Source organism: Protopterus annectens, chromosome 1.part1 (genome assembly GCF_019279795.1).
Source record: "Protopterus annectens isolate FY-2018-M chromosome 1.part1, PAN1.0, whole genome shotgun sequence".
NCBI lineage: Eukaryota > Metazoa > Chordata > Ceratodontiformes > Protopteridae > Protopterus > Protopterus annectens.
Window position 1 is genome coordinate 1,934,467,173 of NC_056726.1, and position 25,686 is coordinate 1,934,492,858.

Sequence of the window (25,686 nt, forward strand, 5' to 3'; positions counted from 1 at the left end):
TTATGTTAGAAACCTGGGTGGCAACTCCCAGATATGCTCAGAGTTAGTCCATAATAACAAAAAATACACTGAACCCTCTGACATTGCCAACATCCTGGCAGACAGGTTCAGTGCAAACTTCTCCCCTGCCTCCCTCCCAAAAGGACAAATATCTATCTCAGCAGAGTGTTGCCTCCCTGACATCTCAGATGCCCAGGTGAGAGCCGCCCTCTCCAAAGCAAAAAACACAGCATCAATGGGACTGGATGGTGTCCCGGGCTGCATGCTACATGAACTCCAAGAAGAGCTATACCCTCACGTAAAGCTGCTGTTCAGTCTTACCCTTACTACAGGATATGTACCCAAAGAAAGGCGTACAGCAACAGTAGTCCCACTCCACAAAGGAGGTGCCTCTATGGATCCTGGAAACTACCGCCCCATAAGCCTGACTAGCCTGGTCTGCAAAGCTATGGAGAGGATCATTATGGAGCTCATAAACAGACATTGGGGACCTACAGACACTGGATACTACCCAATTCGGCTTTGTCAAGGGCAGATCCTGCCTCCTGAACCTGGTAGATTTCTTTGAAACAGTCAACAAGGCCATTGATGAGGGTAAAGTGGTCCACACAGCCTATCTAGACCTCGTAAAAGCCTTTGACATAATACCCCACTCAGGCATCGTAGACAAACTCTCCAGCCTAAATATAAACCCCTATGTCATAAGATGGGGTGAAAACTGTCTCAAGGACAGAACCCACATGGTCAGAATTGCTGGAGCCATGTCAGACTCTAAACCAGTTAGAAGTGGCATCCCATAGGGCTCAGTCCTGGGACCTCTCTTATTTGGAATATATTTTTCTGAGGTACAGGCTAACACGGGAGGACTGTGGCTGACCAAGTTCACAGATGATTGCAAACTGGGTGCCATAATTGACTCTCCAGCTGACACAAGCATCCTCCAAAAGGGTCTCATAGAGACGGATAACTGGTGCCAGAGCCATGGCCTTAAACTAAATGCCAAAAAGTGTATAGTTATACCCTTTGGCAAAAACAAAGTGCCCACAAATTACCACATAGGAGGTAATCCATTAAGTACAGAAGAAGTAATTAAGGACCTGGGGACCCAAGTTGATAGTAACCTCTCCTTTGACAACCACATTGCCAAAATGGTTAGGAAGGCCTTCTATATAGCCCACCTTATCATGAAAGGATTCACATCTAGATCAAGGGAGGTCATTGTGCCCCTTAACCATCTCTCATCAGGCCTATAATTGAGTACAATGCCCCATTCGGGATGTACCTTACCCGACACCTGCAGCAACTAGAAAGACCCCAAAAGTACCTCACTAATAGGAACAAGGGACTCAAACAGATGCCATATGCTGCTCAGCTAAAGAAACTCCAGCTCTACTCAGTTGCATACCACCTACTCACAGGCTATCTATGCCTGACGTACAAAGCCATGTCTAACCCTAAATTAATGGACATGCTCCACCTCAGAAAATCCAAATCCCTTAGCGCTACGTGATCGAGTGACTTGAACCTCAGCACAGAAATAAATAGGACATGCTGGAGGGACAGATTCATAACCCAGAGGCTCCCTTCACTCTGGAATAAAATCCCAGTCCATGTTAGGCACAGCCCCTCACTGACTCTCCAAGAAAAATCTTGATGAGTGGATGGGAGATCATAGGTTTACCCCGGGGATCACTTCTGTGTCACTATTAGACAGAGGCACAGTAAACACAACCTTAAAAAGGGCACAGTAAACTCATTCCAAGGGGTGGCGAAAGCCAAACACACTCTGGCTAGGCTTGTAAATGCCCTAGGGCAGATAGCCTAGTATGAACCTATGAACCTATGAACATATATGGCATATGGCACAGCTGTGGTAAGATGTACTATGACACCCTATGTAGTTTGCACAGTGCTCCACATTCCTATATACCATATCAGTATTAAAGTGTCGACGGTGTCACTTATGGCAATACATACGTCATACATCACACTGATCATCTTCAACATGACATAGGTAGTATCTGCTGTGACTGAAGCACTGACCTGCAGATCCACTGAATGATGACTAATGTGATACCAAGATCAGTGGCTGACTAAGAATCATGGTGCTGAAACCCTGTTTGCAGACCTCTTAATTTATTTTATTTATATTTTCCACTAAATTAATGGAAGCCATCTCTTGTACTGAGGATGAAACCTGAAATGCATTTTGCTGAAAAGCTGCAAAGCCAGAGTTTTTTTCTTTTCCTTATCTATTTGGTTTTCTTTTACTTTCTCCAGAATTCTTTTTTTTTCTGACTTCATGGCAGTGTAGTGACCAACCAGTAAGTGAATTTTCCCCATATGAATGGCTTATGCTAGCCATTTTTCAAAGTTTATGTTTTTACACTGGGAAAACTCTAATCAACCTGTTGTTCAGTATGCAGCCACCTAAGATGTTGGCTGTTCAGAAATCCTGAGCAAACAATTAGTGATGTAGACATGAACCTTTTATTAAAAAAAAAAATCCAGATTTTCTATCCAAACATAAGTAAACTTTATTAAAGTAACAACCACCCACATCCGATAAACATGATTGACAAAATTAGAACTAATTATGTACTAGCAAATAAATAATAACTTTGTATTAAAAATAAATATCCCAGGCACTGCAGACAGTACAACAGTGTTTCCAGCTGAAACATTTTAAATGAAGAATCAAATAAAATCATTATGACACAGCTAAATTAACAAACAATATGTTTAAAATGTCTGCTAAGTTCAAAGAAAATAATTTGTACAGATGATAGAAAAAGCCACAAAATACAATAGTACAGAAAGAACTCTGCAATTTCTGAATAAATGAAAATAGTTATAAAGAAGAAAATAGTAATTAAACAAGATGAATTCTGATGCCAGACAATAAGAGCAAAATAAGAACAGTGTTTTAATTAAGCCAGCATGCATGAAAGTTAATAAAGCAGCACTGAAAGAAAGCTACTTCTTTGCAGTTTACACACTTTAAGCAATACTAACACACAGCCTGCAAACAGCAAGTTAAAATCCAACTCTTGGCTTTCAGCCCCATATGAATAGGAAATGTATAGGAGAATTCATGATGAAAACTTTTTTGCAAGAAGATAGTATACTGTTCAGGGATGGAAGAACCACAATTATACAATGACTGGCTATTAACATTCAAAAATGAGTACTCTGCTTGGTCAGCCTGACCAGCGTGCCTGTTGTAAATTGAGAATATACCAACAGTAAAAGTCCGTCCACTAAAGTATCATTGAGCAGTTGGACTTTCTTAATGGCATATACAACTTCAGTCATAGCTCTCAGCTGTACATATTTTTGCTTTGGATTTTTGGTCTGTTTCTCATAAAATTTGTGTGTGTGTGTGTGTGGGGGGGAGTTTTATTTTGGCAAATCATTAAAGGTTAAAGTTAGAAAATAATGACAGACATTTGAGTTTCAGACTTCATACCCTTCAGGCAATTAATGCTAATGCAAAACCTATTATTCTATCAAGTTTCTTAATTTGTAACAGCAAAACTTAAAAACTGTCCCTACTTTTGGACCTTTATCCCACCATTATTTATGCTTTTGTCCAGATTTCTTGCTCTAAGAGGTTGATACGTATGCTTCCGGACAACAAACAATGTTGTAGCTCCAGAAGGTGTTCGTAAGCTACTATGTCAGCCATGATGTTCTGCAATAAAGAAGAATCAGGTATGTTAAAAAAAAAAAAAGAAATGAAAAATGTGCCCGGTTCTTCCTGTATGCAGAACATCATGACTGACACAGCAGATTACTAATACCTTCCCATCCACATACCTTTCCAAACCACCGGATTACAGTGTAAGCATAGGAACATAAGTTCCATAAGCATGAGCAGTATATCAAGCAAGCCCAAGACATAACATTAAAGTGGAAGAACACCACAGCACCATTATGCAATGACATCATTTAAGAAAGTGATTTTTTTTCTTAAATAATGTCTTTGTATAATAGCAATAACCCATGGATGGGTGCAGGTAATGCTGATTTACCCACTGTTGGCTTTGTTTGCCCTCGTAACCAAACCACACCAACTGTGGGTAAATCTAGTATTACCCATACCCAGCGATGGGATAACTCGTGTGTTTGGCAGTCCTGCAAAACAGATGCTTAATTAGCTACCTCTCTAGTTCATATCAAGCCAAAATAAGGCAAACCAATAAATTCAAAAATCAAAAAAGAAAAAGACATTTTTCACTTGATTTCAAAATATTGAAGTAATAAAAGGACTGTTTCATGACAAAATGTGTAGTAAAATGAAACAATTTTGATAGTGCAGACTCAAAAAATATAAACCCAGATGAAACAGGCAATATAAGTGCATATGTTAGGACCATCCTAAGCATTAAATACTAGCAGGTAAAACGGCATTAACACAAAAACATGCAAAAGATAACGGTTATACATTAGCCATCAAACATTATTTTATTTCACAGCAATATGACAAGATATGTTTAAAGCTGAAGCAGATCAGTTGTAAGATAAGTTAAAAATACCGTTATACTTTTGTATAACATTTCAGCCTCAAATAAATAAATAGGAGTTAAAATTGTAGACTGAAAACTGTAATTCACATATAAAATTAAGCATTAGTAAAACCTTTGGCATGTAGAAGCAGAACATATACAGAGAAAAGAGCTAAGTAGACACATGGAGCAAATTGACATATTTTATAGACGACAGAACACAAACACATCTGATGTTTGGCAGACAAAGGATTAAAAATCTCTAATAAGATCAAAGGATCATAGGAATTAAAACACAGAGAAGGTATAGGACCAGTTATACCTTGCTGATAACCACCATCATTGTACACCTCCTGTTTTCATTATTTATTTATGCATTTATTGATTGACATTTGATTACTGGGAAAATCCGACTGGGTAGAAGCTCATTTTCAGTGAAGGCCTGGGGAGAAATGCTCCAAATTATTATAAAACATTTTAAGAACAATAATTTTACAATCTTCAAATTAAAACAAAAACATTTGCAGTTTAAATAATTGAAACAAATTAGATATAATATAAAAACATTGGGTAAAATCACTCTAAGGTATATGACAATCATTTAATATTTAGAAAAATTTTAGAAAGTTTGTAGAGAAATTAAAGGTAAATTAGTCTAATGCAAATAGGAATTGCAATATGAAGTGAGGAAAAACAGGCTTATGGTATATTTAGAGAGAAAGTCAGGGAAGAGAATTATATAGCAGTAAGAAAGTAAGTGAGGAAGGGAGAATAAGGAGTTATAAGGAATGAAAAGGCACCAAGGCACTTTTCATTAGGACAAAACTGGTAGGGCAGGGATGAATTTGTGGATGTCAATCCACTCATACAAGTCAGTTTTAAAAGATGTTATGATATCACTTTGTTTGCCATATAAAGATACAGAAGAGAACTTCAATGAATAAGTGTCAACTGAACATTCCTGGTCACTGGTAATATTACAAGCATGTTTAGAGAAATTATCATAGATTTTAATTACTTAAATTTAGAGAAATAATAATATAGTTTAAGCAGTTTTATTTTTTGAAGTCTTTAAATTCAAATTTGCTTATTGATAGAGTGCTTAAGATTTTACAGGAGAAGGCCACTAGTTTGTGGTCAAATTTAACTAGGGATTGGAGACACTATCTGTATGATATAAGGGGGGGGTGCTATATTGATAAGGTACAAGGTCTAGAATGTCTGGCTTACTAGTGGGTTGATCAACTGATTGATGTAAAAAAGTATCATTTACTATCTTTAGGGACCTCTAGGTATGCCCAGCTTTTGAGGTATATGTGGACTAGTTTATAAATGGAATAGTAAAATCAGCCATTAGAAATTATTTTTTTTTATTATAAACATCTCAACAAGTTCATTCAGAAAAATCACATGGTCATCAAGCCACATAGAATGTATCCTACAATGGGCAATAAACTGATAAATTATCTTGTTTAAGGTAAACAGAAGTTCATTGAATTTTGTTTGTGAATATTTTGGGATCTGTCTAGAAGTGATATGATCTTTGACACATATGGAACTGTCCCACAGTTCCCTGCAGGCCTGAATGCATAAGCACTCAACCCAGGTATGGAGGGAGTGCTATCTTTACAATGAAATCAAGTCTCAGTAACACCACAGACATGGATGTGTTGATGTTGTAGAAAGATTTTCAGATCAAGCAATATGTTATTTAGGCTTCTGACATTAAAAAGATCAACCTTGATCTACTTTGAATCTGAAACTGTTGTAGTTTTACACACTATGTAGGAATGTCCAGCAGCTGGTCTCTGCCTAAAAAAAAAAACAGAATGGAGGTGACAAAATCCTTAACTGGTAAGTGAAAGTCTTGCAATGAGAACTGAAGCCAATTTTTATGTGAAAACGTAGTTCTGTATTACTTGGATAATAGATCATGATATGCACAGCAATGGCAGATTTGCAAGGTAGAATACCTTTATATATATATATATATATATATATATATGTATATATATATATGTGTGTGTGTATATATATATCTGTGTGTGTGTGTGTGTGTGTGTGTGTGTGTGTGTGTGTGTGTGTGTGTGTGTGTGTGTGTGAATGAGATTGTTTAGCACAGTTCTCAAAGGCAAAGAATGTCCCAATGTATAGTAGATAGGATCACGTGGCCGCATGTGTGTGTGTCTATGTATGTTTGTGTATGTTTGAGTACGTGTACTGGCAGATCAATGAACTGCCAGAAAAAAAAAATGAAATAAGACTGTTAAGTAGTCTCTAGTTGGGAAGACAATGTGAAAACGCTAAAGGAAATTGCTCTAGGCCAGAGGGAAACAAAAAAGGGGGTTATTGTAAGCACACAAAAGATGCATGTAGATAACCTGTAAGAAGTACATGAAAAGTCAAGAGAGCTCTGTATTTCTGTGGTGGAAACATAAAGTGACTGACAGAAGATGATGGTTTAAAAGGAATATCCGAGTCATATTTTTATACAAAGTGCACTAGCTGTACTGATGTTTCATTACTGACACTGCAATAATGCTGGGTTGGGGCTGCATTTCTGATTGTTCTGTCTTTCATAAGAGACATTACACCAAGCTCCCCTATTACAAAGACAGTGGTAGTACAGGTGGTTGTAAAATATATCAGGGCACTTATAAAAAAGAATAGATGTGTGGTAATAAAACATATATACATACATATATGGAGATATATATCTTTAGTAACAAACTTCTGTTCTTTTTGATAAGTACCATGATATATTTTATTTACATAATAGCACATATATGTAAGAAAGATGTATACAGATATATTCCAATCCTATGTATACATTACTACATTTATTATATTCCTTTCTCTACCCATCCCTGCTGTTTTGCTCACAAACAAAATTCTATTTTCCTTTTTTTAATTATTTCTTTTATCTTCTATTTTATTATTTACCTGTTCACTACATCTCACCTCTCATGTAAACCAACTGCAATCAAATAATATCCTAGTTACAACAATCCCTGGGATTCAGTAAGATTCCGTGCAGGAATAGTTTATTCCTGCATGGAAACATCCGATTAGGACGGTAGCGCGCCATGCATAGTAATAAAGGCTAGCTGCCTCTGCTCCTAAACAAACATAGAGCATGGACGAGTGCAGGGGGTGTGTCTGAGAGTAAAGCTCTTACAATACACATGACCCTGCACTTAGGAAGTGCCACTCAGCAATGACAATGAGTGAGAAGACTCATAGGAGGCTGCATACCTCCCAACTGTACAAATCGCAGAATGCCCACATATCTCGCCCATACAGCACCACATTTGTCCTGACAAATCACTGGGATTATCTTAGGATTGAAGTCGATAAATAATGGCATACATGTCGGTGTCAGACTTCAAATCTATCAGAAAACATGTATTAAAACCAATCCCGTTACTCTAGCAACTGCCTCAAGTTTACAAGAGCAATAATTAAAATATGCCCGTAGTTGGACCTCATGTTGTCAAGCTTTGTCCAGATAATGTGCATGAAGAGATTGAGCGGTATGTGGGGTTGCTAGGATGTCTGCCAAATGTGCATATGCATGCAGGAATCCACAGTAATAAGTGAAACCTGTCCCTTCCTAGAGAAAATAGCAGTAGAGAATTTTTTTATCAGCCAGATCAAATTTAACCATAGGTGCACGGGTTTCCCCATTGCTTAGCTACACATACTGTAGCTTAAATAGCACAAGAAGTTAAATAGCAAGATGCATTCAGCTGAAGCAGTACTGCAATAGTGTAGTGGTCAGAGTGTTTGTTTTGTGAGCAATCATTCCCAGTTCAATTCTCACTGTTGTAAATTCCATTTTCCATGTGAAATCATTTTATGAACATTTTTTTTGCTGTATAACCTACTAAATAACATATATTTGTGAACTGGAGTACTGCATTAAGTGCAGATGTGAGGTGTTATTGTAATAATGTGGTAAAATCCACAGATAAACACAAGTGCCCCATACCGTATATGTACACATGAATCAGGGATACTAAATGAAGGTATAATGTGTACTGAATGATAAATCCATAGAGTGTCCAAATATACCACTTTCCCAAGACCCATGTTTCATTGCTGTCTAATTTAGTGCAGGGGTAAGTGGGAGTAAGCAGTTTTAAGCCAGTTTGTGTGGGGGTAAGCAATGTGCACACAGGTTAAGGAATTCTGAAGCTAACTCTCTGTAAACATATTTAACCAGAAGTTAGCACTGCTTACCGTCATGCAAACCCACTTATTACTGCTTAAAAGTGCCTTAACCGTTCTGTATCCAACAGCCGCTATTCGGCTCAGCAACAGCCCTTGAACCCAGGACCCTGTACACTATAGTCACAGCAGTTAACCAACAAGCCATCACAGCAGTACATAAAATTGAGGTATCAACAAACAGATCCTCACTTTAGCAAAAATCACACTTTACATGTGAAAGGAATCTATATACAGTTTTATGTTGTATAACCTACTACATAACATAAATATGTGAACTGGAGTACCACATTAAGTCCAGATGTGAGGTGGCATTATAATAAAGTGGAGAAATCCCACAATAAACACAAGGACCCCATACAGTGTGCATATACATAAATCATGGATACTAAACAAATGTATAACATGTAATGAATGATAAATCAATGCCAAACAGCAAATAGTGTGCAGATTTAAAAATAAGAAATGCTAAGCATTGCTCACCCCTGCTTACTAGGTGTAAGCAATGTGTAGGCCAGCTAAATCAGTCTGCCCATTGGTATACCTCTGTAAGCAATGCCAACCTTAGGTAAGCAGGTTTGCCCATAGCTTAGCTTTTTCAAAACAATCCAATCAAGAAAAGTGTGGGAAATCAGTCCTATTTAAACCCCACAGGTGAAAATACATCTCATAACTGGTTGCAGCTTCCTTATGTAGGCACAATGGCCAGTGTGGGAGAAGGATTGTACTTCCAGGTGCAGCTCTAGGGCATCCAGGAGTCCAAAGTCAGGCAGGACTCCTTGTTAAAGACCATGAACAGAGACTGCTGCAGGGCTAGTACCAGGGTTCCCAATATAAAGCGGAAGCCTGGGACTATCTTGCCCATGATCTCACCAGTGCCACTGGCATCCCTTGAACTGGTGAGCAGGTCAGGCATCACTATGCTGACCTGAAATGGAGGAAGAGGGAGCTCTTGGATTAGTGGATCCAAGAGGTTAGGTAGTTGGGTGATGTCCCAGCCGTGTGTAAGTACTCATCCTGCTACCTGTTTAATAATTGCCAGCTCATGTATATTATGGATATGTATGGCTAAATATTCCTCTTATGTCTTTGACAGCAGCAGATGAGTGGGCTGTGAATCAGGAAGCCCATGCCTATAGGCTGCAGAGGCTGTTTCAAGAGACAGGTTAGTAATAATCTTGCATGTGCTGTCATAAGAAATAAATCTAAAAGGAGTAGAAAGTTAATTGCTAGTATAAAACCTGTATTGTGTATGGCATGTACTGAATAAAACAGATAATATGGCAGGAAGAGTCTCATATAGGTTGCATGTAAATAAAAGGGTAACAGTCTGGCAATAAAGGTCTAACTCCTGGACTGCTTGTGTTTATTCTGATATCATATGATAATGTAGTGTTGCAATCTCTTAATAGTACTGTTGTATTAAGCACTGTTACCCACACTGTGCTACATAAATAAAATGTGTAGGAATGTCTGCATATGACTGCTGTAATTACAAGGTCATACTGTACAACTGAGAGAGACTTAGAAAACAGTGACAAGATAGATAACATGCTCTAAACAGCATGCTCAACTGAGATGTGAAGTGTTGCATTTTTAGCACGCACAGTCATGGTTCGAATCCTGGCAGTGGTAGTAAGCTGTATGCAGAATCATACCCCATAACTGTACAGATATTGTCAGAAAGTTCAGATAATTAGTGTAATTCCCCTGCCTGTCACCCTGTCCTCCTGGCAAATCAGTGGGATGATCCCAGAAGTTTAGACAGCAGATAATGACATATAACTGATTGTCAGACATCATAACTGTCAGAAATATATCTATAAGAACAAACCTGTCACTCTAGCATCTCACCAAAATTGTTATGAGAGTAATAAGTAAAGTATGTCCCATCCCCACCCCATGTTGTGAAGCTATGACCAACATGTGTGCAGTAACAGAGTGATATGTATGTGCATAATAATAATGTGGAATCTGGTAATATGTGTGGCAACATTCAGGTAGTGTTAACAAACATTCCCCCCACAGGTCTGTTAGATATGAAAACTGTGCCTAGAAATAAAAGATTGAAATCCTGGACTGGTACTGTTTAGTCTGGTATGTTATGGCAGTGTTAGTGTTGCAGTTTCTCTGAATAATAAGGTATTACTCATCACTGTCATCCACACAGTTCTACATAATAAGATTGTCTAGGAAACTCTGTATAATAGTGTTGTAATTACAAGGTCAGATTGTAAAACTAGGGGAGACTTATAGACAGAAATCAGAAAAGAGATACACAGCAATATCTATATAGCACACTCAACTGTGATGTACACTGTTTTATTTTTAGCAGATACAGCCATGGTTCAAATCCTGGAAGTGGTAGTAAGCTGTATGCAGAATCACACCCCTCAACTGTAAAGATTTGCCCAGAATGCCCAGATAATTGTCCCATATCTGCTGCCTGCTACCATCTCCCCCTGGCATGTCAGTGTGTTGATCTCTGACATTTAGGCAGCATTTAATGTCATATAACTCTCTGTCAGACCCGTAAATATTTGATAAATGCATACGAAAACAAATCTGTCATTGTAGCAACTCACCAAAGGTTTATGAGGGCAATAGTAAAAATATGTCCCAGTTTCACCTGCATGTTGTCAAGACTTGGCCAGAGTGTGTGCAATAAGAGATGGAGAGGTATGTGCATAACATCAACCTGAAATCTGGGAATATGCATAGAAACAGTCAGGTAGTGTTAACAAACAATACCTCCACAGGTATACCAGGTAAGATGTGTATACTGCAGGTAAAACACAGTTCATGTATATATAGTTGTCTACAACCATACCACTGTCCAAACTAAGGCCATAGGGTAGTGTAATAATACCTGTAAGGTACAGATTACAGCACTGACCAAGAAAGTAATGAGAACTACAGGGATATACAAGTTGTTAATTGACATCCCCCCCCCACCACCACCATATCTTCAACAATAATCTAAATACACAACTCAATGGGAATGTGTACTATTAAATCTACTGTTGGGACATATGTCCTATTGTTTGACAAATATTGAAATTTGTTTCTATGCATGTGTCATGTTGAAATACTCCCACATTGGTAGCATGCTGCCATCAATGTACCTGCATGCTGTTGTAATGGCCACTGTGGTTCCATATATGCATGTGTTCTCTTTGCTATGCAACTGTTCCATATCTCTATGTCTTGAGTTAATGGAAATATCTATGCATGCTGTTACATCTAATCCTGGAATCTGTTAACTATTACTAACCCACATATGTTATAAAATGGAAACACCATAGCACGTTTGGGAAGGCTGGTCCAGTGGACCTACCTCTCCAACCTCATCTGGTCATGGCATCAGGCACCAGCACATATGGGGCCCATCCTGGGACCTCCCCGTCTGCTGGTCCTGCACCACCTTTGAGTGGAACTGGGAGTGGGTGCAGTCAGGTCCCTGGTCTGGTGCATAGTGAGCTCCGCAGGGAGTTTGGAGATCTGCTATGGAAACTTGAGGGCTGTGTGGTGCATCTAGAGGGTTAGCCTGCCCCTCTTACCTAGCCCCCAGCACAGTCACCTTCGGGGCAATGAAGGTACAGTGGTGACTGCCCATGGGTGGGGACCTCAGTCCCACTGTTTCCATTAGGGGGCTTATGGGCTTCTGACTTCCAAACATCCCTCCCCATCCAAGATTTTTACCCCCCACATGTGTCATATACCACCCCTGTATGCTGTCTTGTCTGTCTTGTCTGTCATCCTACCCAACCTACCTCCCCAAATATACATACTATCCCTCCCCAACATCCTACTGTCACCTTAAAAAAAAACGGTAATCTGTTCCCAAAAAAAATCTTATCACATACAAAGCTGTCTATTTCAAACACATGTCCACTGGACACATGTACTCTGGTCTAATTGGCTTCACAACATGTTATTGTTGTCCTTACCCCTTCACAGGGGTATGAGTGTCCAAATCTACCTCTAAATCAGTGTATATGCACAGCTGTTGCTGTAGAAGTAATGGACAGATGTGGACCTTCTCTACACCCGTCCTGCACATCCCTAGCTATTTTCCTTACTGTCTTTCACCTGTCTTCCTCCTCTTTGAACTGGTTCTCTAGCTACCTATCTAACAGAAGCCAAGCTGTAAAATGGAAAAAAGCTACCTCCTCTTTCCTTGGTACCCCTACAGGAGTTCCCCAAGGCTCCATACTGGGTCCTCTTCTCTCCAACATCTTTATAAATGACTTCCACAAATCTATCCCTTTCTCTAGCATCATCCAATATGCGGATGACTCAACTATCATCTGTTCTGCCTCTTCTATTACTATCCTACAAAAACTTACTCAAGATGCCTTCTCTTCCACAGAACAATGGATGCTATGTAATCATCTAGCTCTCAATGCTTCCAAAACCAAATTAATGTTATTTACTCCTTCCAAAGTCATCCCTCCGACATGGGTACCTTCTCAATTACTACTCTACACAACTCACCTCTTGAAATAGTATCAGAAACCAAGCTTCTTGGGGTCCAAATCGATAACCAACTGAAATTTAACTCCCACCTGCAAATTAACATCAAAAACACACCAGAAACTTGGCATGCTTTATAGACAGAACACCTACCTCACATCTGCCACTAAAATCACTCTTTCTACCTCCTTCCTAATACCATCCCTTCTATATGGTGCCCCACTACTAACTAATCTTCAGTCCTGTTTAAAACAACAACTTACCTCCTGTTACAACAAAATTGCAAAATTAAGCCACCAGCCAAAATCCTCCACCCACCACTGCATCTCCCTCCATAAGCTAAAATGGCTAGAACTTCCCAATCAACTAACTTATACTCAACTAACTCTAGCCCATAAGCTTATTCTCAACCCTACCCTCTGTCCCTCTCTTTCTTCTGCCTTTAAAATTCACCTACCTAACAGAGTTCTAAGGTCAAATAATCAAAATCTACTCGAAATACACAGACCGACTCATCCCCCAGGCAAAAACCTTCTTTCCTTCAGCCTCGCTCGCCTCTGGAACTCCCTACCTCCACTCATCCGCACCACCTCTAACCACTCTGCCTTCAAAAAGTCTCTTCACTTTCATCTAGCTTCTCAGTGGGAATGCTCTTGTTCCCACCCCACATAACTAACTCTACTTATTTCACCCTCAATACCACATTCTACTTCTATACCTATGACATTTATTCTCTAATCAGTATTATGTTACATTTATTTAATTCTAGTACATTTCTTCCTATTGTTTTAACTGTTATGACTGCTATTCTAATTGATGAGTTCTACATTTGTTTGTTTACACAATATTAATAACTCTCTATACTAATATTGTAACTGTTAAATGTTGAAAATACCTTCTGTTATGGAGCTTTTCTCCCCAGGACTCCATTGAAAACGGGTTCTTTATGGCCCAATGGACTATCCTGGTAAACCAACGGCAATAAATAAATAAATTCTCTCTTTGTGCCCTTTTTCACCACTTTCCTATGAACCCTTTTTATTTTCTTTTAAAGAAATTAGCACGGGGGTAAAAGGGAGTAAGCACTTTTAAGCAGCAGTAAGCAGGTTTAAGCCTGTTTGAGCAGGGGTAAGCAATGCCTGCACAGGTTAAGCAATTTAGAGGCTAACTGACTGTAAACATATTTATCCGGAAGTTAGCTTACCATAGCGCAAACCTGCGTAAACCTGTGCAAACCCGCTTACAACTGCTTAAAAGTGCCTTAATCACTCTGCATCCAATGACGCTTGTTTTGCCCATCAAAAAAAAACAATCAGCCTTTGCAAGTCTCAAACCCAGGACCCTACACACCATAGCCAAAGCAATTTACCACTAAGTCATGTCAGATATACACAACCCTGTTGTTTTAACAAAGATATCATCCAGCACAGTCATACAACAGTACAGGAAATGTATTTATACATGTATATGTGTGTGTGTGTGTGTGTGTGTGTGTGTGTGTGTGTGTGTGTGTGTGTGTGTGTGTGTATATATATATATATATATATATATATATATATATATATATATATATATATATTACACATCTATAGATATACATGTCTACATATATGTCTATATATATATATATATGTATGTATATATATATATAGATATATAAATATATATATATATATATATATATATATATATATATATATATATATATATATATATATATATATATATATATATATATATATATAAACTGAGAACAGCTCCAACCTCTTCTATGGTAGGATTTTACAAACAGATATGTCCTGCCAATACACATTGAAACTTTGCTGGGTTAGTACGAATAGGCGGGAGTGATTTAGTGATCACTTGAAAATCAACTGCTGACCACACCCTAGGTACCACTACAGTTGTCTGTTGTCCTGCATCCCTAGCATGTGCTGGGCTTGGGACTTCTGTCAATGGGAATACTCCTTCTTTATCTGATGGGCTAGTGCCAGATTCAGAATCAGAATCTGGATTAGATTTGTCCTGACCAATGTAGCCGTCATTGTCTTTAATTACAATTGGGCATTGCTTGTAATATTTACCCTTGTGTAAATATACAGCTTTTTTATTGTGATATATTTTTGGCCGGCTAGACCTAGGGTCAAAAAGCATTTGTGCTTTTCTTTTCTGCTGTTTTATTTGTCTTAGAACGGGTTAGTCTAGGTGATGGTTTACCTGTATCTGTTTGGTCAGGTTGTTTTATAATCGGTCTGCTAGGCTGACCCCCATTGCCTGATCTCTGCTTTCAGAGTCGGGAGCAGTCTGCTCTTCTCCCCGCCGGCCTTCACCCTCTGTTGTGGAGCTCACTGCTCCGTCTTGAACCTGTGAAGGCTGATATTGTGGTGGAGGTGCCGTAGGGGGTGGGGGGAACCATGGGTTATCATCCTCAGATGATTCAGTTATTTGCAATCTACTTAATTCCTGTACAGGATATAATCCCTTAAAGGGTGGTTCCCTTAAGCGATTACTGTCTGCTACATTTAGATTACTCGCAGTATGCTGCAGTTCCTTTATCTGCTCTTTTAGTTTTTGTTGATTGTCCTTAAGACTACTGACTACCGAGTCCTTTTCCCTTTCTTTAGCCTTACACATCTAATCATTAAAAGCTGCCCAGCACAAACCTGGTATATTTCCTTTATTTTTAAATTTTTTTCGCAAGTTAGTCAAAATATTTTTATTAAAACTACCATTTTTGGGAAAAGCAAGATCACCGTCATTTTTAGTAAGGGAGATCCACTGATTTAAAAACATGCAACTGTCCCAGGACACACGTTAAAACATATAACCAGCTGGTGTACCTTTTTCTGGCTCATTTATTTTTTCCACACTCGCTCCCATTTTCACTCAGATAGAGCTATACTTGTGTAATACAGGTTTAGCTAAGGCGTTATATAAACGTCTTGTTACCCCACTATCATACCTCCTTTCATACGTATGTTGCCAGTATTTTCGTATTAACCCACACTCATACTGTGCATTCAATAGCAGAAAAGAAATGTATGCCACTTACCTCAAAACAACTGAATGAGAGAAATCATAGCATTTTCTGCATAAAAAAAAAAAAAAGAAATTATTTGCAAATCTTTAAAGCAGACAGGTGCAGAAAAATGAAAGAAACACTGCCGAAATAGAAAAATCTGTTATGGGCCCTTTTGTTGGCAGTATTTCATTCAGTTCCTGACTGCTGCAGCTTGTTCTCAATTCAGATCCGAGTAAATGGCACCAATTGTTACGTTACACATTACCTTGAAAATGAAAACAAATACAGTTCTTTCTCTCTTTCAGTGGTATTTATTAACTACAGTACACACATGTGGGAGCCTCATGGAAAGCACCAGGGAGACTCCCAGAACAAATGAATAAACAAGCTTATATACTGGTGATATTGCTGACAGTACAAAAAATATAAAATGAACCAATTAGATCATTATACAGGGCAATTAACCAAATAAAGGTTTACCCGTAAACATGAGGCAGTTTACATCATCATATCTCTAGGGAGAGAAAGAAAATCGGACACACTTCCATATAAGGCACATTTCCTGCTTTCAAGCAGACTCTTGTTTTTAGTATTTTTCCATTGCTCAGAGTTCATTCAAAGTTCACAGTACACAGTACATTTTAATACATACAGACTGTCACATACTCAATTCCCTCAAACACATGCTTTGGCTATTCATATTCTGCAATATGCTTCACATACCTGTTGTGGGAATGTTCATAGGTTCATAGGTAGGTACTAGGCTATCGGCGCAAGGGCCTATGTAAGCCTAGCCAACAAGGTTCCCTGGCTTCCGCCACCCAAGAAAGTTATTTTCCTGTGCCACTGTTGAGCAGAGACACAGAAGTGATCCCTGGGGTGTATTTTCTATTTCCCATACACTCATCAATATTTTTCTTGAATAGTGCTAATGAAAAACTTTGCTTGACATAGATGGATAGCCTGTTCCAGAGTACGGAAAGCCTCTGGGACAGGAATATATCCCTCCAGCTTGTCCTGTTTATTGTGGTGTCAAGGTTTAGGTCCCTAGAAAGTGTAGCTAGGAGAGATTGGAATTTCTTTAGGTGTAGCATGTCCAACAGCTCTAGGTTTGACATAGCTTTATATGTTAGGCAGAGATCACCTCGGAGTAGGCAATATGCTACGGAGTAAAGCTGTCGTTGTTTGAGGCGGTCAGTGTACGGCATTTGTTTGAGGCCAGTAATCCTCTTTGTGAGCTACTTCTGTGGCCTTTCCAGCTGCTGCAGATGTCTTGTGAGGTACATTCTAAAAGGTGGTTTTACTCTATAATGGGTCTAATGAGTGTCGAGTAGAGGGGAACAATGACCTCTGTTTTCCTGGATGAGAACCCTTTTATGATGAGGTGTGCCACGTAGAAGGACTTCCTGACTACTGTGGCGATGTGACTATCAAAGGAGAGACTACTGTCCATCTGGGTCCCAAGGTCTCTTATCACCCATTCTGTGTTAAGTAGATTGCTGCCTATGTGGTAGTTCATGGGTACAGAGTTTTTCCCAAAGGGGATGACACTGCACTTTTTGGAAATGAGCTTGAGGCCATGGATCTGACACCAGGCATCTGTCTCAGCGAGGCCCTTTTGTAGGATGTCCGCATCATTTGGAGACTTGACTATGGCTCCTAGTTTGCAGTCATCTGTGAACTTTATTAGCCAGAGGCCTTCTGTGTTAGCCTGTACTTCAGAGAAGTAGACACCAAACAGGAGAGGTCCCAGGATGGAACCCTGTGGTACTCCACTTGTCACTGCTTTGAGGTCAGATTTGGAGTCTGCAACTTTACAGTGTGGGTTCTGTCAGTGAGCCCATTGGCAACCCATCTTGTGATGTAGGGATTTATACCTAGTTTAGTGAGTTTAGCTATAATTCCAAAATGGGGATGGTGTCGAAAGCCTTGGCGAGGTCAAGATAGGCTGTGTGAATCACCTTACCCTCATCTACGACTTTGTAGACTGCCTCAAAGAAGTCAATCAGGTTCAGGAGGCATGATCTGCCTTTCAAAAACCCAAACTGGGTGGGATCCAGAGTTTGGAGGTTACCAATGTCTTTGTTTATGAGCTCCATGATGATACGTTCCATGGCCTGGCAGACCAGGCTCATCAGGCTAATAGGTCGATAGTTCCTGGGATCAGTGGTGGCTCCCCTTTGTGGACTGGGATAACTGTTGCTATGCGCCATTCAGTGGGCACAAAGCCTGATGTGAGGCTATTATTGAACATGGCGCTTAGGTGGGGGAGCCAGTTCGTTCTGAAGTTTGTGTAAAATGCAGCCTGGGATGTTGTCCGGTCCCATGGATGTTGTGTTTTTGGCTTTAGAGAGTGCAGCTTTTACCTGCGTAGTTGTGATTACAGGGACTCTGCATTCTTCCTGTATAGAAATGGGCCCTCTAGGGGTGAGAGGGGGTAAAGTAAGCACTGAACCTATCTGCCACGATGTTGGCAATATCAGTTAGTTCTGTAATTTCCGTGCCTTTGTGCTGTAACTCAGAGCAGATCTGGGTGTTGTCATCAATATTCTTGACAGAGCTATAGAATGCTTTGTGGTTGTCCTTGGAATTAGTGTTGATTTTGTTTTTGTAGCTAGCTTTGGAGGATCTTATAAGGGATCTCAGCTTCTTACTGAGGCTGACCAGAGAGCTCCTCCACTCATGGGATTTTACTCTCTTTTGCAACAGTTTCTTCCTTCTGTTGTACAGTTTGTTTACGGCAAGGGTACCACAGATTGGCTTCCTTTTTTTGGAGGATAGCGTCTTGGTTCTGTTTGGGATAGCAAGATCCATGCACTTGTGTAAGTGCTTGTAGAGTGCATTTGTGTAGGATTCAGCAGTTGTAACTGTATTGTCCATCTGCAAGGGTGTCATGAAGTTCACCACTTCTGTCTTCAGAAGCATGAAGTTGGCTTTGGAGAAATTTTTTAGTGTGGTTTCCTTAATGGGGGTGTGGGGGGCGGGATGTGGATATCAAGGGTGATTAGCTTATGGTCGGATCGGACCAATAAGGAGTTGACTTCAGGTGTGGAACACCGGTCACTCATGTTGATAATGACCAGGTCTAGGATATTGTTGCCCCTGGTAGGGGTGTGGATAAGTTGATCTAGGGCATTGGAGTTTATGAATTCCAGAAAGCGTTGAGCTAAGGAGTTAGTACACGAGTAGTTTTCTCAGTTAATGGTGGGATAGTTGAAGTCACCCATTAGTAGGGTGTTTGGTTGAAACCCTAATATTTTCCAGTACATCAAGAAAAGAGGTGGGAATCCTGGGGCATGGTGGGGGATCTGTAGCAAGCTACAGTTTGGATTTCAGTTTTGCCCAGAGTTAGTTGCATTTGGATAACCTCAGATGCATTGTGTTGATCAACTACCCTGGAGGTGTGGATATCCTTAATGAATATGGACACACCTCCACCTTTGGTGTTTCGGTCCAGGTTACATGGCCAAAAAGTGTGGTATGAGTTATAGCCTGGTAGTGCAGGGGTGCTCTCTGGAGCCTTGAAATAGGTCTCAGTCACTGCACAGATATTGATGTTCTCCATTTTAAGGAGTGCCTCGAGTGAGTGCATTTTGAGATTTAGACTTCTAGCATTGAGTAACATTACCCTCAGTTTTTGCTTGCCTGTTCCTGTTATGGTGGTGAATTTGTTATTTGAACCTTGCCTAAAAAGGCACTATAGGGGCAGCAAGACCCTTAGCTAGTATCCGGAATCCCAGGGGTGACATGTTCATGTTCCCAGCTGATCTGATGAAACGTATCTGGGATCATGCTAATGTTCCTACCCCAATACTGAAGCACAACATACAAGGGGAAAATGGATTTGAAGTGGTTAGGCAACGTATAGTTGATACTATCCTGGTAATAGTGCCACCTACCCCCAATTGGTCGAAAATGAAATCAGTCATACAAAAAGAGGATGAGCCTGTAGATGAATACTTAAATCAGCTCACTGAAGCCTTCGAGGCATATTCCGGGTATCCAGAGCCCACCAAAAGACCAGCACAAAGTGGGCTTTCAGCTGTTTTTGTAGATGGGTTATGCCCTCAGGTGAGGGACAAGTTAAAGGAAGTATGCTTAAACTGGCCTAGTTTGGGCTTACATGAGTCAGTCCAGCAGGTGCAGTACCTATCTGACCATTTGGCTAAAGTAAAAAAGGATTTACTGGAGAAATTAGTAAAAGCACAAATCCAAATGTGTATCGCTTTTGGTCAGCGGGGTAAAGGACGAGGGAGAGGGAGGGGTGGACGCCAATGAGCAAGAAATCAGAATAAACAAAACTGGCAGGGAACACAGTCAGCCCCACCCCAGAATTCTAGTAATCAGACAGAGTGTTTCAACTGTGGCCAAGCAGGCCATTGGAAAAATGAGCGTCCATATTTGGCTGAGCAACCTGCACCATACACTGATGCGTCGCATCAGTGAAATTCTAACTGGACGCCATCCAATAGACAACAACCACAATGAAGGTTCCCTGAACAGAAACAACAGCAATTGTGTCCTTTTATTCCTGTGGATCAGGATGGACCACATGCTTTGTTACTGGTTAAAAATAAACCCTATCCATTTTTAATTGATACCAGAGCGACTAAATGAATGCTAGCTGGCAAAGCAGCCATGAATGTTCCCCTCTCCAACAAAATAACTAGAGGAGTGGGTGTCTCTGGTATACCTATTGAGTATTCCGAAACTGTTCCAGTCCCAGTAACTTTGGGATCTCTACAGGATAACCATGCATTTTTAGTAGGACCCTCAGCACCTTTAAATTTATTAGAAAGAGACTTGCTTTGCAAAATGGGGGCCACCATCTTTTGCACAGCTGATGGAGTTTATCTCCAAGTACCTTCAGACCAACAGGATAGTACCCTGGCAGCTTTAGATGACTCTGTCATTTTACAGATGATGTGTATCCTGCCAAATTCTGACAGAAATGAGTATTTACATTCCCTACCCTCTCACCTATGGACTACTCATGACAATGATGTAGGGTTTTTGACCTCAGCTACTCCTGTAAAAATAACCCTAAAACCAGGAGCAAAGTTACCACAAGTACCACAGTACTCTTTGACAGCTGAGGTTATATCTGGTATTGCCCCTGTTATTTCTGCATTAGAACAGCAAGGGATCATATTACCCACCACAAGCCCATGTAACTCCCCAATATTACCGGTGAAAAAACCTGGCAAACAAGCTTACAGATTTGTGCAGGACTTGCGGGAAGTTAACAAAGCTGTTTTGCCTGTTTTCCCAATTGTACCAAACCCAGCTACTATTTTGAGCTGTATCCCACCTACTGCAAAATGTTTTGCGGTAATAGATATTTCATCAGCTTTTTTCTCTATTCCAGTACATCCCGATAGTCAGTATTTGTTTGCATTTACCTACAAAGGTCAGCAGTATAATTTTTCTCGATTGCCCCAGGAATATGTAAAATCCCCAACCTTATTTTCTAGAGAGATGCAAAGACAGTCACAGGATCTGCAAATGCCATCACGTTCAGTTCTAGTCCAGTATGTGGACAATATTCTTATAGCTTCACCAGACAATAACTCATGTAGGGAAGATTCCCTTCTATTGTTAAACTTTTTAGCTACACGAGGGTTTAAAGTAAATAGATCAAAATTACAATTCTGTTAAGAAAAGGTACAGTATTTGGGTCATATTATTGTAATGGGTTCTCGTCAAATATTCCCAAATCGCATAACTTCTATTCAAAGTGCTCCAAGCCCTGTAACCCAGAAGCAGCTTAGAAAATTCCTTGGTCTAGCAGGATACTGTAGACAGTGGGTGCCTAATTTTTCAGAAATTTTGGCCCCCCTGTTACAACTCCTAAAAAAGGATATTACGGAACCTTTACCCTGGACATCACAACACGATGAGGCTTTTCAGGCTATCAAAACAGCCTTGGTAAATCCTCCTGCCTTAGGGTTGCTAGATTATTCCAAACCTTTTGTTTTCTTTTGCTGTGAGCGAAACAAAACTGCCTTGGGTCTCCTAGCCCAGCAACGCACTGGAGGCTACCAACCTATTGCTTACTATAGCACTCAGCTAGATCCGGTTGCCTCTGGTTACCCGGTTGCTTATGGGCTGTGGCAGCTGCCACTGTTTTGACTGATATGGCAGCCCCACTAATCTTGGGACATGATACTATATTAGCAGTCCCACATGCTGTTCAAGTGCTACTTCTAAAGACAAAAACACAGTTTCTTTCAAATGCACGCCTTACTAAATATGAACTAAGTTTAATAAATAATCCTACTCTACAAGTCATACGCTGTCCACCACTGAACCCTGCCTCTTTAATACCAACTTCAGATGAGGGTGAACCACATGATTGTGTGCTTATAGTTAACTCTGTTCATTCTCCTAGGTTACATTTATATGACACTCCTTTGCAAAATCCTGATTTAGTTCGTTTTGTCGATGGATCCTGCTTACAAACAAACTCTGGTGAATTTCAAACTGCTTGGTCAGTCTGTACTCTGACTGAAGTTTTAAGGTCAGCACGATTACCCCCAGGCACTTCCGCGCAGGCTGCGGAACTAGTGGCATTATCAAATGCATTAAAAATAGCTAAAGACAAGTCTGTTACTATATATACTGACTCCCGTTATGCCCATGCTGTTGTTCATGATTTTGGTATATTGTGGAAGGAACGAGGGTTTTTAACTTCTTCCGGGGCACCCGTTAAAATACATTTTTATATCAATAACTTGCTACAAGACTTATTGTTACCATCAGAACTTGCTGTTGTTAAATGTGCAGCCCATCAATCTAATGACTCTTTTAAAACTAAGGGCAATAATTTAGCTGACTGGGCTGCTAAACAGGCTGCTCTCTCACAAACTGTTCAGGGACATTTTTTGCAGCCTCTGCAACGAATGGTTACTTTTGATACCACAGTGTTAAAAGCTATACAAGATGAAGTTCCAGAATCAGAAAGGAGAACATGGCTGGCTCAAGGTTGTTTTAAACACTCTGATCTCATTTGGAAACATCCAGATGGCAGATTGGTCTGCCCAATGTCCACGTTAAATTCTCTTATTAAAGCGTATCATTTTCCAGCCCATGTCGGGGTACAAGCATTAATAAAACAAATCCAAAAGGATTGGTTTGCCCCAGAACTTTCTGCTTCTGTACAGCATTTTTTGAGCACGTGCTCCATTTGTTTACAGTATAACATTTCAAAGGGCACTATGGCTCTGGCACAACCACTGCCAAAACCATTGGGACCATTTTGCGCTTTGCAATGGGATTTTATTGAATTCCACATTGTGCTCGTTTCAAATATGTTTTAACTGTTGTTGATGTTTTTTTCTGGATGGCTAGAAGCCTACCCATGTGTAACAAATGATGCTATTTCAGTTGCTAAGAAACTTTGTTATAAATTGATACCTTGTTTTGGTGTTCCCTGTCAAAGATATTCAGGTCGTTGGACACATTTTACTGCTCAGTTGATTAATTCACCGTGTAAAATATTAGGCATCACTTTAAAATTTCATTGTCCATATAGACAACAGGCATCAGGTATTATTAAATGCATGAATCAGACATTGAAAACTAGACTGGCTAAAATTACTACTGAAACGGGCCTCACTTGGGTACAGGCCCTACCTTTAGCCCTACTCTCTATGAGAGCACAAGTACATCCTACTAAAGGTCTTTCTCCTCATAAAATCCTCATGGGCCGCCCTATGCATATGCCCATGACTCTACCACCACCCTTTTCTGAGTATGATGCATTTGATCATGATATTCTTGTATATTGCACTTCTCTTGTCTCATTTTTACAGTTTCATCACCACCAGGTAGCAGCGGCTCAACATATCTCTGATCCTTTCCTGTCCTCCGCACTACAACCAGGAGATTGGGTGTACGTCAAGTCATTCTCTCAAAAAACAACGCTTCAACCACGCTTAAAGGGGCTCTTCCTGGTTCTACTGACGACATCATCAGAGATCCGACTACAAGGCTCACCCATCTGGATTCACATATCGCACGTCAAAAAGGTCATCCCATCTGAAGATCAGCAGCCTCTGCCTTTTGCTACTTCTGTTCTCCACCTATTGCTACTCGTACTTAAAGCCATACTGTACCAGCACTTGACAATGCCTGATATTTATCCATTTGGACAACCTCACCCTCCCAAAATGATACAAGCACAACCACCATTGCCACAAAAGTACTGCACAGCAATTTTGGTGGTTATTCTTGTTGTTTTGTTATTTTTACTGTGGCCATTTTTATTTCCTGCTCCACCTACGCCTCATGCCAAACAAGCTACATGGCATCCACCTTTCAACACCTACCAAGCTATTAAATACGCTTATATGTCATCCCTTAATGTCTCAGACTGCTGGATTTGCACTGCTATTCCTACTGTTCATGGGGGATTGATGCTAAATATAGTCCCTTTAGGGGCTAATGAAACCTGGACGAATCTGATCTATGATACATCAAATGTTATTTCAAAGGACAAGAGAGCATTACAGTTGTCCCTCCACCAAAACGGAACTGTGTGTTTTCAAAAACTTGGTAAAACTAGAGGAGGGTGGAGCCATTGTAACAAAACAGTGGTATATAACTGCACTGCAGACAATTCGAGTTGTGTAACAGATTTCTCACCTATTAAAGACTTGTTAAAAACTCTATAGCTAACTTTTCCCAGAAAATTGAAACTGTCTATTGGAAAATATTCCAAGGACAGCAAGATGCCACGCTTCAAGTCTATCAACATCACCATTAAAGTAGAAAATTGTTATTTTGTGTGGAGGAAAAGCATATAAATGGCTACCAAGAAACTGGTCTGGCAGCTGCTTCCTGGGCTACCTAGTCCCAGCTATTCAACATGTATCTGCATTACCTAAAGGAAAAATTCGGAACGTTCGAGAGGTCAAGAAGCCTGCCAGTCTGGTAGGTCAAGCTGATGCTTCATGGATCTATCACCATGATTTAGCTCATGCTGGCACCAAAGGACTGTCCCATATGGACTTGGGTGATGACATCATATCATGGGCTGGTATAATTCCATCATACGGAGCAGTGAAATCAATTTGGGAACTGAGAAAGCTATCTAAATTGCTTGAAATATTAAGCAATGCTACATTTTCTGCCTTAAAACTAGTGACTGATAGTTCAACATGGGCATGGTTAACCAACCTGTTCTCAGGCTGGGGAGTTGGACTGTTGAAGTTGATTTTATTAATTGCAGTATTAGCAATTGTTGCTTTTCTTGTCTTATTTCTAATCAATGCACTGATCTTGAAATTAATGTCTTTAAAAATTGTAAATAAAGTACCTAAGTTTTATATGCCTGCAGCTATGAATGTAGACAATGAAATGACAATGTTTTCCAATGATAAAAAGACCAGTAGCATGGTTATGTTAGATTTGGGGCAAATGTATGATAGGTTAAATTGTGATGCTTAC